General features: G+C 47.5%; 1 protein-coding gene across 5 annotated transcripts in view; it reads left to right on the forward strand.

The window, feature by feature from the left end:
• roraa (RAR-related orphan receptor A, paralog a) overlaps nucleotides 1–14,244 on the forward strand; it is a 156,495-nt gene that overhangs the window by 117,480 nt on the left and 24,771 nt on the right. The window lies entirely within an intron of this gene.

Consider the following 14,244-nt stretch of genomic DNA (forward strand, 5'->3'; position numbering starts at 1 on the left):
CACACACACACACACACACACGTGCAGACAGATACTGAAAGTGCAGTCAAACACACACACTTATCTCATGCTTGCACACACACACAGATGAAGCCGTGTGAACATATGTGCTGACGTGATCACAGCAGATATCTGCACTCAGCTTCAGATCACACACTCTTACACTCTTACTCTCATATTCTTATATTCTTATTTTCATCCTTGTAGCTTTTGCTTGCGCCGCATGTTTCCAACCCATATGACCTGAAATTAATATAAATATATATGTGTGTGAATATTACTATTTATCTATGCAACTTCTTGATTTATGTGATGATGTATTTGTTAGTGATGTATTCAGCCTCTGTGTGAGACTGAGAAAAGTGTGTGTGTGTGTGTGTGAGTAAGTGTGTGAAAGTGAAGTAGAGTGCAGTTGTATGAGATGTATATATTAAAAAATGGCCTCTCACCTAATGTCCTTTAGGTGTAATTCATAGTTGGGCGGAAATATGAAGTAATATGAAAGTGTGTGTGTGTGTGTGTGTGTGTGTGGGGTTCTTATCTATCTTATTCTCATCTCTCATTTTAATAACAGGCTGTGCATGTATGTATATATGTATATGCTGCATTAGCTCTTGCTGGTTTATTTAAATGAAGCCTAACATGAGGAGTAAATAGACGTGTCACGTTGATGTGTATTAGTAGTAATGGCTCTGTGTGTGTGTGTGTGTGTGTGTGGCTCGTTAGGGTGGGAGGTTCTGGAGCCGACGTGCCGGCTCGCTCTTCATCTGTTGTTGTTGTTGTTGTTGTTGCTGTCGTGGCTACAGGATCGATTGAAATTAAAAATTGAACACGTGTTAGTTTCCTTCTCTAACCGGACATTTAGATGGACCGCACCACACGGCGACATCGTCATATTATCACACACAGACACACACACGCTCTGCAGCCTCGTCTCTCTTCCTCCCCCCTCCTCCCTGCCCTCCTCTTCCTCTCTGTTCTGCCTCTCTACCACGCCATTGCCTCTCAAGTACCTAATTACCTGTAATGGAAACATCCCTCTCATTACCCCATGCAAATTAGCGAGCCTACTCAGCACAATTAAGATGAAAATTGTAATTACATAATTAAAGGAAGTTTGTTTGATGTGTGGATCGACAGAATAGGTAAAAAAAAAAAAAGTGCTTCTCTTCCAAAGTGTGTTATAATGAATCCTTGGTTCAGACAAGGAGTGTGTCAGAGGTAGAGTTCCATTTCTGTCTTATAAAGTGGGACTGGGACTGTGACGAGGCTCCGCGGGCAAAGAGGAGGTAAAGACGGCCGCGTTAACGAGGCTGTAAATATTTGTGGTAGGTTGGCGTCTCTTTTGTCTCTTTGTGTCGGCGGCGGCGGTGGCGGCGGCGGTTGAAGCGCTGCAGGGCCCCGGCACATTAAAGCAGAGGTTAACAGGATTGGCTATTATCCAGTTAGAGGCTGAGGACACGAGGAAAGAAATCACCACAGATTAAGGTGAAGACAAATTTAGCACAAGTCACCTGCGCCTGTTTAAAAGAAGAGCAGGGAAAGTTCCTCAAATCCTTTTTAATTTGAAGTAGAGATTAAGTTCCTGTAACAATTATAATAATTTCACTTTACTGTCGATAAATATTTTTTTGGGGACGAGGACGGATTCCATTTCATTCCATTTCTAAGCCAAATGGAACAGATCACATCATGAGAGAGGAGGAAAGACAAACAGCAGCTCCTCACACAGACTTATAGTGTGTGTGTGTGTGTGTGTGTGTGTGTGTGTGTGTGTGTGTGTGTGTGTGTGTGTGTGTGTGTGTGTGTGTGTGTGTGTGTGTGTGTGTGTGTGTGTGTGTGTGTGTGTGTCTGTGTCTGTGTCTGTGTGTGTGTGTGTGTGTGTGTGTGTGCCCTCCCTCCTGTCTCTTCCAGGCGTCCCCACAGGTTATTAGTGCGGGGGCGAGGTGTGCCAATCTGAGCCGTGCACACCGAGACGCACATCCTGGCCGCCCGGCCGCGTGTGGAGGGACTGTTTAATGAGATATTGACTGCCCATTGAGAGCATGGATTTTTGATTTAGTGCCATGGAAGTTGGAAGGAGAGGAGAGGAGAGGAGAGGAGAGGAGGCGAGGAGAGGAGAGGAGAGGAGGAGCAAAAACATCTGAATCCAGCACCTAGATGAAATGAAAAGGACTCCAATGATTATAATTCATTATTAAAGGTCGGCAGCAACACAAAACAAACAAACTCTATCAGAAAAATGAAATCAAAATAAATCAAAATACCAACATGGAATCTCTCATCAACCCCTCATGTATCCTCCCGTAAAATATCTTAATTAATACATAAACGTGTCCCGGCTCTTCTGTCACTTAAAGTCTCTGTTCCAGCACTGCGTCGTTCCAGAGAGCCGAAAACCAGATTCCCAAAACCTCCACTTTCTGGAGTTCAGTTGAGGTTCCTCCCTGAGTTTGGCTCTGTAGTCAGGGACCAGACGCTGCCCGGGCTTAGTTAAACACCTCCTAACTTAAAGGTAATTTCCTGCTTTCCTTCCCCCTCAGTATTTCAGGAGTCTCTTATAGATCCTTTGAAGTGTCTTCCTGTCACACAGCATTTAGCCGCTGGTAGAATTCTCTCTCTCTCTCTCTGCCAGCGCGCCTTCATCACACACACACACACACACACACACACCGCAGCCCGTGGAGGTATAGAAGCGTCTTTACAGTAGAAGGTGCACGCAGAGGAGAGACGGAGCTGTTATGGATCCAGGGTTACTGTACACGCCGTATCAATAACAAGCCCGGAGTAATAATGAGGATAAATGAGGATATTTATTTGTCCCCAGCTGTCCTGCTCTGCCCTCATACGTTTGCCAGCTGGGGCTTAGAAGTTAACAATGTTTTTAAGTGATTGAAGAGGTTTCGCTTCTCCCGTTGTGCTTTAATTCTACGCTTGTTTCGTACCGCTGGCTCTCATCTTCTTCCTCTTCTTCTCCCTCTCTCTCCTCTCTCTCCCTCCCTGGGCCTCTGGAGGGCTGTCCATTGGCTTTTTGAAGTTGCATCAAAGAGGAAATGGGGGAGAAAAAGCGTTATTGATTTTAGGTTTTGTCTGACTCAAACACTTGAGGACAGAAAAACACATAAGCAGTTAGGTGATGGCAGCGGGGCAGCTCGCTCTCCTGTGTGTGTGTGAGGGTAGAAGGTGCGGAGGAACTGCAAACAAACGCTAATGCGTCCGTCCCCGGAGACGCCACATCAGTCCTGCCGCTTTCATGCTTTTCTCCCTTCCTTTGTGTTCTGATAGCAGAGTAAGTGAAGCCCTGTTGCTGCAGCTACAGTTGCAGACGAAACCCCAGCAGGTCAGACGGCCTCTCCTCGGTCTCCATCAGGCCCCGGCCGCTTCTCTTCCTATCTCTCCGGCTGACCTGCTTTTCCGTTGAAACACGGAGCCGCTCTCCTTTTTCGGCTGTAATCAGATCGGGCCGGGCGAACGGGCCGGCGGCGGGGGCGGAGGAGAAGAAGAGGATTGTTTGTGAGGTTTATCACCTTTATCCTCCTCCTATATCACTCCGGCAGAGGTGAGATGAGAGCAGGGAGCTTTCCTGGTGTTAATGTGACCTCGGGTGACATTAAAGCAGGTCTCAGTGACAGCGGCTGATAAGAGCTGTCTCTAGTATTGCTTACTCAGGACTCCTGTGTGGATAAACTTTAATATACGTTCTAATTTAGGATGAGTACACAAAGCTTTTCTTATCCTGTTGTGCTAAAGGTGAGAAACAGAACTGTTGCCGTGGAGTCAGAGAGAGGGGAAGGGTCAGCGGGGGTCACCACTGTTCAGTCAGGCTCCCCTACTGCTCGCCCAAGAATGACTGTGGCATGTAGGGGAACAAAGGATGAAAAATGAGAGAGGTGGATGGAATTTTGATGAGACGGGGGAACAGTCGGCGCTAACAAAGGTCGTCACAACATGTGCTCCGCCGCTTGATTACAAAAGGGAGAGAAGTGTGCGAGGCGTTTGATTACACGTCCCAGCAGAGGCCATTAGGGGCTCGTCTTGTGCGATGCATCATTTACACTCATCTGATGTGGCGTCTGAGCGGGGCCCACAAACAACAGCGCCCATCCTCCCGGGCGCTAGGGGGCGCTGTTCAAGGGCGGACGGATGGAAACGCAAGGTAGAATCTCTCTCCTAATTCTGTTGCCCGGGCCGACGCGCTAGACTTATATATTTTTTCCCCCCCCAACAAAGCAGCGAAATGTATCAAAGCGAGTCGGAGTCTCCCAGAGGAACGGCGAGCAGGAGCAGCCTCAGTGAGGAGAAGTAACTCTCAAGGTTGCCAGCATTAGATGTTCCTTATCCCAAATAAGATGCATGAAAGGAATTTTGTTATCATCATAAATAACAAAGAAAAACAGCCTTGCCAGAACGGCTCTGGTTAAAGATTGATTTTTTATGCACATGCATTCATTTGAAATAAAAGAAATGCTGCTTCAGTGCTAATTACAGAGATGAAAGGAGGGAGAATATGCAAGGCAATGAACTTTGTTTAAAGGCGCAGTGCACGGCTTTACTCAGGGACGCAGCGCTTTAATGAGACACTTCCCCCTTTATGAACTCCTGTAGCAAGTTGCTGCTGAGCATGAAAAGTAGATTCACAAAGTTGATACGAAGATGCAAAACAAAACATCACAACCCTGAGCGAGCGAGCGAGCGAGCTGCGGCGGCGTTCTCACACCTCACACACTCCTCCTCATCCAGGGAGCCAGGAACACGGAACAGTGTGAATTTGTGGATGTTTCCCAGCAGGAGCCAAGGGGTTAACTGGCTGTGGAGAGATCCTTGACCTATCTGAGATGAGCTCCCTGCCCCCTCCAGCAATGTGGAATATCTGATTGCTGATTATGAGTTTATTCCCCATTGCGCCGAGCCGTTTGCATGTCAAACTCCATCCCTCCCCAGCCGAACTGATTAAGGAGCTGGAGATGATGCTACAGCTCTGAGCGACTGCTAAAAGACTCTCAGAGAGCCTGGTAATCTGGAGTGCAGCTGGCAATCACCCACCGCTGACTCTTTTCGAGGCTTTTTTCGGGGCTTGTTTTGTTGTTTTGGAGTGGGATTTTTTGGCATATTGTTGTCTTTGTTCCCCTGGGCTTTTGTTTCTGGATGAGAGCTTTCCTAGTGCTGAGCGCAGGTCCTTGTCAACCTGGCTGCTCAGCTCAGCCTGGTCCAGCCTCGGCAACAGCACCGTCAGCAAAGACCCTCGCTCAAAGTCTGAGGATGTGCTTATGATCACCCTCTTACAGGAGCCTCATTTGGGCAAAAAAAGGAAGAAAATTCATCCTGCTTGTAAAAGAAAAAAAACTCTTTCTTTGCTCATTTTCACAGCTCACAAACTCACACACAAGGGACAAAGACATCAGTTAAATTGAAAGAAATGGCTTCTCTGTTACACACACACACACACACACACACACACACACACACGCACACACAGAGAGAGAGAAAATGTGTGCTCATGTAAACTTTTAAGGATTTATGTGCTTTTCAGTGGATTTCTGTCAGAGAAACAAATAGAGATCTGGAGCCACAGAAGCTCTGCGTTGCTGCTTCTTTGCTCGCAGGGATCTGTCGCTCACTTACAAATCAGCAGCTGTCATCTCCCACTTTTGTTTTTGTCAAAGAGTTGAAGAAGGAGCGGGGGGGGGACGGGGGGGTACGAAGATGAGCCTCTTCCTGACACACTGATGCCGGCTGTAAACGCCTCTAATTTGTGGTTTTTGGCCGCAGAAGAAGAGTCTAAGAGACCAAACGTTACATTTACAATTAGCGTCAAAGCCACAGAGCTCCACGCTAAAGCTCCTACTGTCACATGTATGACACACCTGCAGCTGAACAATAGAAGAACAGTCAATCCACAACAATCTGCACTGCTAAGACAAAGATATTAGGAATATTTGTTCACACACAGACGTTCATACACACACACACACACACACACACACACACACACTCAGTGGTGTGATGATATGAGGAAGAGAGCTGTTGTGTTGCTGCATATGTGAAGAATCATTTGGAGCTGATGTGACACAGCCTGTATCCACCGCCCAACAGTCAGTCAACAGTAAAGCTAATGGATCGCCAGATGTGACTCCCATCGTTCCCCGGGAAACAAATAGCCGCCGTCTGCGCCGCGCTTCCGCCTCTAAATGGAATGTTTTCGGGTGACTCGCGGCTGTGATAAAGGACGACCAAACGGGCTCGTCAGGAGAGTAACCGCAGCGTCTAAGCTCCGCCCACAATCTGCGTGTGATGCTGTTGTGTTGCATAGATTAGATGTTGTGTAGGTGTATGAATTACACTCATGTAGCGTCACATAGAGGAAAGTTATGTTTAGTTCATTAATATCATACAATTCCTTTTAACGCAAGTCAATTCCAACACTTCCACACAGCTCTTAAGAAGGAAATGAATTCATTTGTCGATTCCTTCACGTCGTTTGTACTCCGACGATCATTTACACTCACATCATCTAGGTGTGTTGTGATTACAAACTAGTGGCGTTGTGTTTGCGTGCAGTTTAATCAGAGTTACAGTGATCTTAATGGACGAAGCAGACCTGATAATGATCGGATTACAAGGCCGCGCTGTACATTCGACACGCCGCACCATTTCTTGTGTGCGAGGAAGTTGTGTTTTGATCTTTTGACACGTGATTATATATCAGGCCTTCCTCTTTGATCTCAGCATGCACTTTTTTTCCCCTCTCCCCTTTTTCTCTTGATGTGGATTTATTATAATTTATACATTAGGGGATTTTGTTTTTTTTCCCGGGCTCCGGCGTAGCTCGGAGTAAACACACCCAACCATTGTATTCATTTACACATTCTCATTAGCGAGTCCTAAGGTAATTAATCACAGGCTGGAGTGTGCCAGCAGATAGACAAGTTCAAATAATTTATTCCTCTCTGCTCTTATGGAGTGTGAGAAAAAGGCGTCTGATCAATTCCTCCCTCAGATGTGAGTCTTTGAAGGCAGCGGTGTCTGGCTGTACAGTATCACAGCACCGCCGGAGCGTTTACTCACTCCAAACCCCAGGCTGCCAAACCTACAGCGTACAATATGCAAACACTCCAGGATGTCATCAACCAGTCGCCACTTCCCCTCACACTTGTAGGTGGGCGACTGTTTCGCCCGGATCACACCCGTTTGTAGGAATCAATCGTGTTTACGCGCCGTGTTTCAGCACTGCGGTTCATTGTTTATAGTCAGAGTAGCGATCAGGGTTATGTGGCAAATTTCCACGCCTGTGAAAAGCTGAATAATTCAATATTAATGTAGAAATAGGAGTGTGTTGTGTGAAAAGAGTTGCTCATGGGAAGGTGAATGACATCAGAGGGTTAACAGCACCAAACTACCAGATAGCTGTTGGTCATTAAAGTTGAATACAGACAAACTTTGTGCCTGAGTGTAGTAAATAAGAGTAAATCAGCATCTTTGCCAAATCAGGGTTTTTAGGCTCAATAACAATTCCATGTCATTAGAATCAGCTGATAGAAACTTGCTGCTTGATTTGTGTAAACATGTTTACACAAAGCTCCTGAGTGTGACTGGATGAATATGGTTCTGTGACATCTTGTTATAGTCCATTAGCTTCTGCAGCTCCTGGTCGTCCTCTCACAGTTATGGACACGTCTCCTCCCCGCCGCGTCGCTCTGCATGCAGCTCTCAAGTCTAACACAGCCCGGTTTATTATATCTGTAACGCGTCGGCTTCAAATTCCACTCATTTCACCAATCTTTCCTCTGAGCGCTGATAGAGGAACGCACATCGTAGACGTACGACTGGATGAGACGTTGAGAGGCCAAAGATTCTGGGGTCTGACACTCTCGCTTAGACGTTCGCTCACAAATGAAGATCTTCAAACGTTCCCTGGCAGCTCTGGTAGTTTGTAGCGTGACTCCATCTTGAATCCTCCTCTTCCTCAGATGTGCCCCCCCCCCCCCCCCCCCCGCCCCCCATCCCTCCTCCATCGGTCATTTGTAATAAAGAAGGATTCTGTCACCTACAGAATCTACATTACCTGTAATCTAATCAGGGTACGAGGCGAGGAAACGGGTAAGAAAATGGATTTACAAACACATAATCAAGGTCTGTTACCTACAGAACGCCAACATCGATCTATACTGATTATGATCTAAAGGGAATTGATGAATAATATACTGTAGTATAGTATGATTAAGTAAGAAAACACAAGAGATCGACTCACACATTTGAACACCATCTTCTTCTTCTCTCTGCTGCTGACTCCTCCTCCAACATGGCCTCCAGACTCTTCCTCATCGTGCAGCATACTGACACCTTTCCAGTCATATAGGCATCTGTACTTTCACAAACAAATATCAGAATCTAACAGTTTCTCCCAGGGCTGCACCTAAGGATTATATTTTTAACGATTAATCTACAGATTATTTTTTCGATTAGTCGATTAATCTATAGATTATATTTATTGCGCAATATAGCAATTATTTCCCCCCCCAAAATATATCTAATTTATGTCATTAATATTTCAATATTTTCTTCAATCATCCTCTTTTGAAAACAAAGAAATGTAACAAAGATTTTGCAGAGTATTTACTTAGTCGGCTAGTCGGTTTACGTCGACGCGTCACCCCACCTCTACTTTCTCCTCTAATTTCATTGAAGCCTTTGCAATTATACCACGTTTCAATCTGATTGCCTCATAAATGAAGGCTGATTGAGTGATTAGCAGCATTGTGTTGCTTTTTAAAGGAGCTAATTGAGTGAAAGCTTGTATACGTGTAGAGTTGGTCCGAGAGTCTCCGAGTTGAAATCTCCTATCAGCTCGTTTCCTGGCCATTATGTTGTAATTCATCATGGAGGCTGTGCAGACGCTCGACGCGCCACACCTGAGTTACTGCACAGCTCCTCTCTTAATACCAGACGGCCCAGTGAGACCAGTATGAGCAAACCACCTGCACACCAGCTGCATGCTTGCTATAGAATTTTAATACTCTTTTTTTTTTAACTCGCATTTATTTTTTTAGATGTTATTCCACCCTAAAAACAGCTTCCTGCCAGGTTTTCTCCGCCGCCGCACAAGGGGGGGGAAACGTAAAGCGTGTTGCGTTGTGTAGGTTGTGTTGTGTTGTGTTCTGTTGTGTAGTGTTGTGTTGTGTTCAGGCGCTAGGAGGCAAGCGATGCATCGTCGAGTTTGTATTGTAAATTGAATGTTATCCATAGGCGACGTTCTCTTACTTATGTGTCGGCGTCAAATAGATTTGATGTCACAATCGTTCCCCCGCAGCCAAACGCACAGAGCCGCCAATGACGAGAGGTTTATTTATAACGCCACGGAGGGAAAGAGGCAGATTAATGCCTCCGTACGGTCGCTATTATGAGAGAAACAAAATCGGGCTTTTGCGGAATTAGTGCGTGTGACGTGTAAATCTCCCATCTATTCCTGAAACGTAGCTTTGTGTTTAATGTGATTGGAAACACCTCTGAGAGTGAAAGGGAAGCCAGGATTAGAGCTTCACGTACCGTCATGGCCGCTCGCCGTATCCACTGTTGGCCCAGGTGTGTGTGTGTGCGTGTGTCTAAATACAATCTGGATGCGTCGGGGCCTGCCTGTGTACGATGCTGGGCTGAGACTATTTGCTGAAGGTCATCTGGGATCATAGCGTGCCATTAATAATTCCTGAAAGCATCCAACATCTCCATCTGTTCCGCCGCAGCCGTCGCTCCACTTCAAAGACAAAGGCGGCGTCTGCAGGTTAGCGTTTAAACCTGCCGGAGGGCCGAGACGCCGGAGGGGGCAACCGCTGTGCAGGAGGAGACGCAACTCCGGTCACCGGGTTGCCTTATTCAGACGTCAGATGACGTTAGCTAGGCACTGTTTGTGTGTTCGCACCCACAACTTGAACCTGTGTTTCCTGCCCGTGTGTGTGTGTGTGTGTGTGTGTGTTAAAGCTTTGATGGCTGAATCCAGCAGTACAGTGCAGTAATTCCACACGATCCCCCGGCTGCCGGCTTCTCTGCAGGGATGCAATTACCACCCTCCATCGCGTCTCGCCCAGCCGCCACCACGAGGTGTTAGCAGAGAAATTAGCAAAGCTGATTTTAAATGATAGCACTTCATTATGTGTGTGTGTGTGTGTGTGTGTGTGTGTGTGTGTGTGTGTGTGTGTGCCTGCCCACTCTCCTGTGTGTGTGTGTGATGAGTTGCGTAGCTGACCAAAGAGTGTTTATTCTCCGGCGTGCGGCGCGTTTTCACGGCGGTAAACGTCTAAGCGGGTCAGATGCGCGGTTGTGGCGTGGGCGGGTTGAATGGATGATTTGGCGGCGTCGGGACGCAGCGGGCGAAGAGGCGAAGTGCCTGGCTGAGTGAAAGATGGCAGTGCACGAGGAGAGTGTGTGTGCGCACAGCTGAGGCCGTGACAGCAAACACTGAGAGCTCCACCCCCCTCCTCTCTCCCCCTCCTCCCCCGCCAGCAGTGATAGATCTCTGCTTTAATTCTGCTAATGGCACGAGGCCGCTGCCGCCACTCGTCACACTAACCCAACACACATCCTATACATACTGTACGTGCGTTTGTTTTACTGCTTAACCTTCCTTCGGCGTACACACACCTGCACCCGCCGCCACCACCGCCGCCGTGTCTCCTCCGGCCAGCGAGTCAGCGAGTCCGCTCACATCACCGTCAGCTCCAAACTGCTTCGTCTGGCTTAATTTGACTTTCACATGTCTGCTGACTCATAACCCTGTCAGGACCTTTCTTCTTCTACTGTATGATGTCTGCGCCTCCAGTGGACTCTCATCATCGCCCGATAATTATTCACAACCACAACACAGAGGCTGGACTTTGTCTGTCCGCCGCTTCGGCTTAACGCTTGAGACGAAGGAGAATTGGCGCTTTGTAGTCTAGACGCTGTTATTTTGCTACATACGCTGTATTTCATCTGTTGACGTCTCATTGCGAGTTAATGGGCGAGAGAGGGAGGGAGAGAGAGAGCGAGAGAAGGAAAGAGAGAGAGAGGGAAAGAGAGAGAGTGGGAAAGAGAGAGAGAGAAGCCAGGAAATGATGACACGCTCTCACAGGACTCAGGTAAGAACGAGCCGCTCTGATCGGCGCGATAAAGAGACTGATTGAGCTCCGGGCGAACCACAGGAAGTTGAGCGTTCGGGGGTTCAAGGTTATCTGGACAAATCAGAGTCCTGTTTCCATTCAAACCCCCCCTCCCTCCCTCCCTCTCTCCCTCCCTCCTTGCTCCCCCTTCCTCCTCCTCCCCCCCGGCCGCCAACCAGCCCTTCCTGGGCAAACCAGCAAATTAGCAATTCTGATGTCTGCGAGCAGGTCTGGCGAGGGAAATGCCTGTGAATCCTAATGCCATGTTTAAAATTTCATATCCGTCCGGGGGGGAAGTGCTGCATATACAAAATAAGCAATCTCTTTTTTATTTAAGTGTTAAGATGGGCGAACATAAACCCGTCATTTGGGGTTAAACGGACTGAGCCGAGTGGGCGATAATCCCTCAGTCAGATCGCTCAGACGCCGGTGAGCTCGACTCTGACTCCACTCTGACTCCTTTTGTTTGTTTAAACAAAGTCAACCACATCAGGTGTGTTATTATTCCATCTGCGGATCTGTAAATGGATCAGCTTAGATGGAGATGAACGTGTTTAATGTTGATGTTTAGGGAAATCTAGCGTTGGGCTCACTTGGCCGGGTGGCGGCGATGGCGGCGAGCGTGTGGGACCTCAGACAGGGAAGCCAGACCTGGAAGCCTGGATGTGGCCTTTATGTTAGACGCTCTTATCAGGTTCCACCTCCTGCTGAGCCACAGCCCAGCTCCCCACACACAGACACACACACACACACACACACACACACACACACACACACACACACACACACACACTTTCCCGGTGCTCCCAAAACATGGGCCTTCATTAGCAGGGCTAAATATCCCCGTTCTCTGCAATCTATATCATTTCTTGCCTTGAGGCAATCCGATAATTACCTGTTCTCATTTCCCCTCCTTCTGGCCAGCAGGGAAGTGTTCTGACTCGCATTAGTTTGCATGAAATATTATCAGAATATTGCACATTTCTCCATCCTGCAGCCTCTGACACAGGAAATATGGAGTCACGGGGGCTGAGATTGACAGGTGTCTGTCTTTCATGTTCCTCTGAGAATAGCTGCTTTGTTCTGGAGTTACAGCGGGAATTTTGATAGGGGAGGGGGGCGGGGAGGGGGGGGCAGGGGGGTAAAAGGCTTTGTTGCTTTGTTTAACCTCCGTCTGCCATTATTTCCGGGCAGTGTTGTTCTGCGTCACATGGCTCTTTGTTAGCGACACTGTAAGCGTGAGAGAGAATCGGCAGATATTCTAAAGTCGTGAGTGATTTACGCCTGTGGAAAGAAAAACAATCGACCCACCTGCATTTCCATTTCTCTGAATTTACAAGCTTTCAGATGAGAGGTAAAGGAGCGCCGCCACATACGGGGCAGGCAACTCCTCACACACACACACACACACACACACACACACATAGGGATCCCAACCAGGGCCTGCACGCTTTCAGTCTAAACACATCAAATTGCGACAACGATGATGATGATGATGCCACACACGTCGCCATTTTGAACTGCGATCACTCCGAACACGCGAGCAGGTGCAGCTTAATCAATCAATTTGATGAATTACACGCCGCTAATTTCCAACTCGTTCCTATAAGCAATAACATCAATCTGCTGCGGATCAGGATATGCTCGGCTCCGGCTGCGCTGCTCGTAAAGTCAGAAACAAATCGAGCCTCGCGTTCGTTTGGCGTTTATAAATCACAGCTAAAGTCGTAAAAATATCGCTCCTATTTCAAGAGTTTGCTGCTGGGAGGAGGAGGAGGAGGAGGAGGAAGATCACAACACGGGACACGATTGCCAAATTGCAGCTGTGTGTTTCTGCACCGGCAGAGCAAACATGACAGGTTGTGTGTGTGTGTGTGTGTGTGTGTTTTGCAAAGTGAAGGGGATTGACTGAAGCCAATTTAAAAAATATCTTCAAATGTCATTCATGAATGTATATTGAAATTTAAAACGTGGCGTGTGTGTGTTAAGCAGAGGATCCGGCCTGATAGGGACTTGGTGGCTGCTGCTGCATGAGCTTTAAGCCCATTCAGCAACCTCGCCGCCCCCTCCCTCGCCCCCCGCCCCCCCCTCGCCCCGGCTGTGGGGAGCAGTAATGATTTGGACTCGGTGACGGTCACTTTAATCTCTAATGAAGGCTCGTCCCTGCGCCCGCTCAGCCCCTCTGATAGCGGCGCGGCCGTAAACAGGCCTGTCAGGGGGATTGCGGCGCTGTGCAGTGCAAATGGCAGAGAAAACCCCCGGGACCCGAGCCGAGCCCTCGCCCCGCGCTGGCATTACGCTCGGCTGCAGATATCGCCTGGATGGAAATGACAGACTTTTATATGAAGAAATCCTCCTCCTCCTCTTCCTCTCTGTGGAGTGGAATACACTTTACCTTTGGACTTAAAACTCTCTTCCTTTCCTTTAGGTGACCCACATTAGTCAAATATCACTCGGCTCCACACGCTGTCAGCTGATCAACGCTTCCTTCTGATTCCTCCAAAGAGTTTGAAATTGAACGACTCGCCAGGCGTCTGAGCTCACAAATAAAAACACTCCGGCCCGGAAGCTCTCTCCACAAATTCGCCTTAAAATTCCTATTTCGAAAGTCAAGGCCCGGCGATCTCTCTCTCCCTCTCTCTCTCCCTCTTCTTCACTTTGGAAGCGTTACCACACAAACGAAAGAGACAATTTAGTGTTTAACATTTGGTGCGAGATGTAAATGTGTGCTCAATTGATTCAGTGAAAGTGATTACTGGTTGCTCTGTGTTCTGACACATCCTGCGCTCGTGCAGCATCTGCCACAGCTGCTTAGTAATTAGAATAATCTTCTTCCCTGCTAGTGATTTAGCTTTCATGACTGCGGCTTACCTCAAATTGAAAATAAATTTATAGATAAATGCTTTTGCTGTTCCAGGAAATTATACAGCTGTAACTCAAAAGGAGCCAAGTTGTTTATTTTGGTAGCAAAAGAGCGATCAGAGCAAACAAACAAAGCGCTTTATAAGTGCTGTCAGATTAATAATGCTGCTACCCAGCGGTGATGATACACACGATTATATCTGCGCTCACTCCACCTCAGCATGGTAATTATAGATACTATATCATTATTATA

The sequence above is a fragment of the Genypterus blacodes genome, unplaced genomic scaffold, assembly GCF_046128005.1.
Source record: "Genypterus blacodes isolate CSIRO-AG114 ecotype Tasmania unplaced genomic scaffold, CSIRO-AGI_Gbla_v1 ptg000015l_1, whole genome shotgun sequence".
Lineage (NCBI taxonomy): Eukaryota > Metazoa > Chordata > Actinopteri > Ophidiiformes > Ophidiidae > Genypterus > Genypterus blacodes.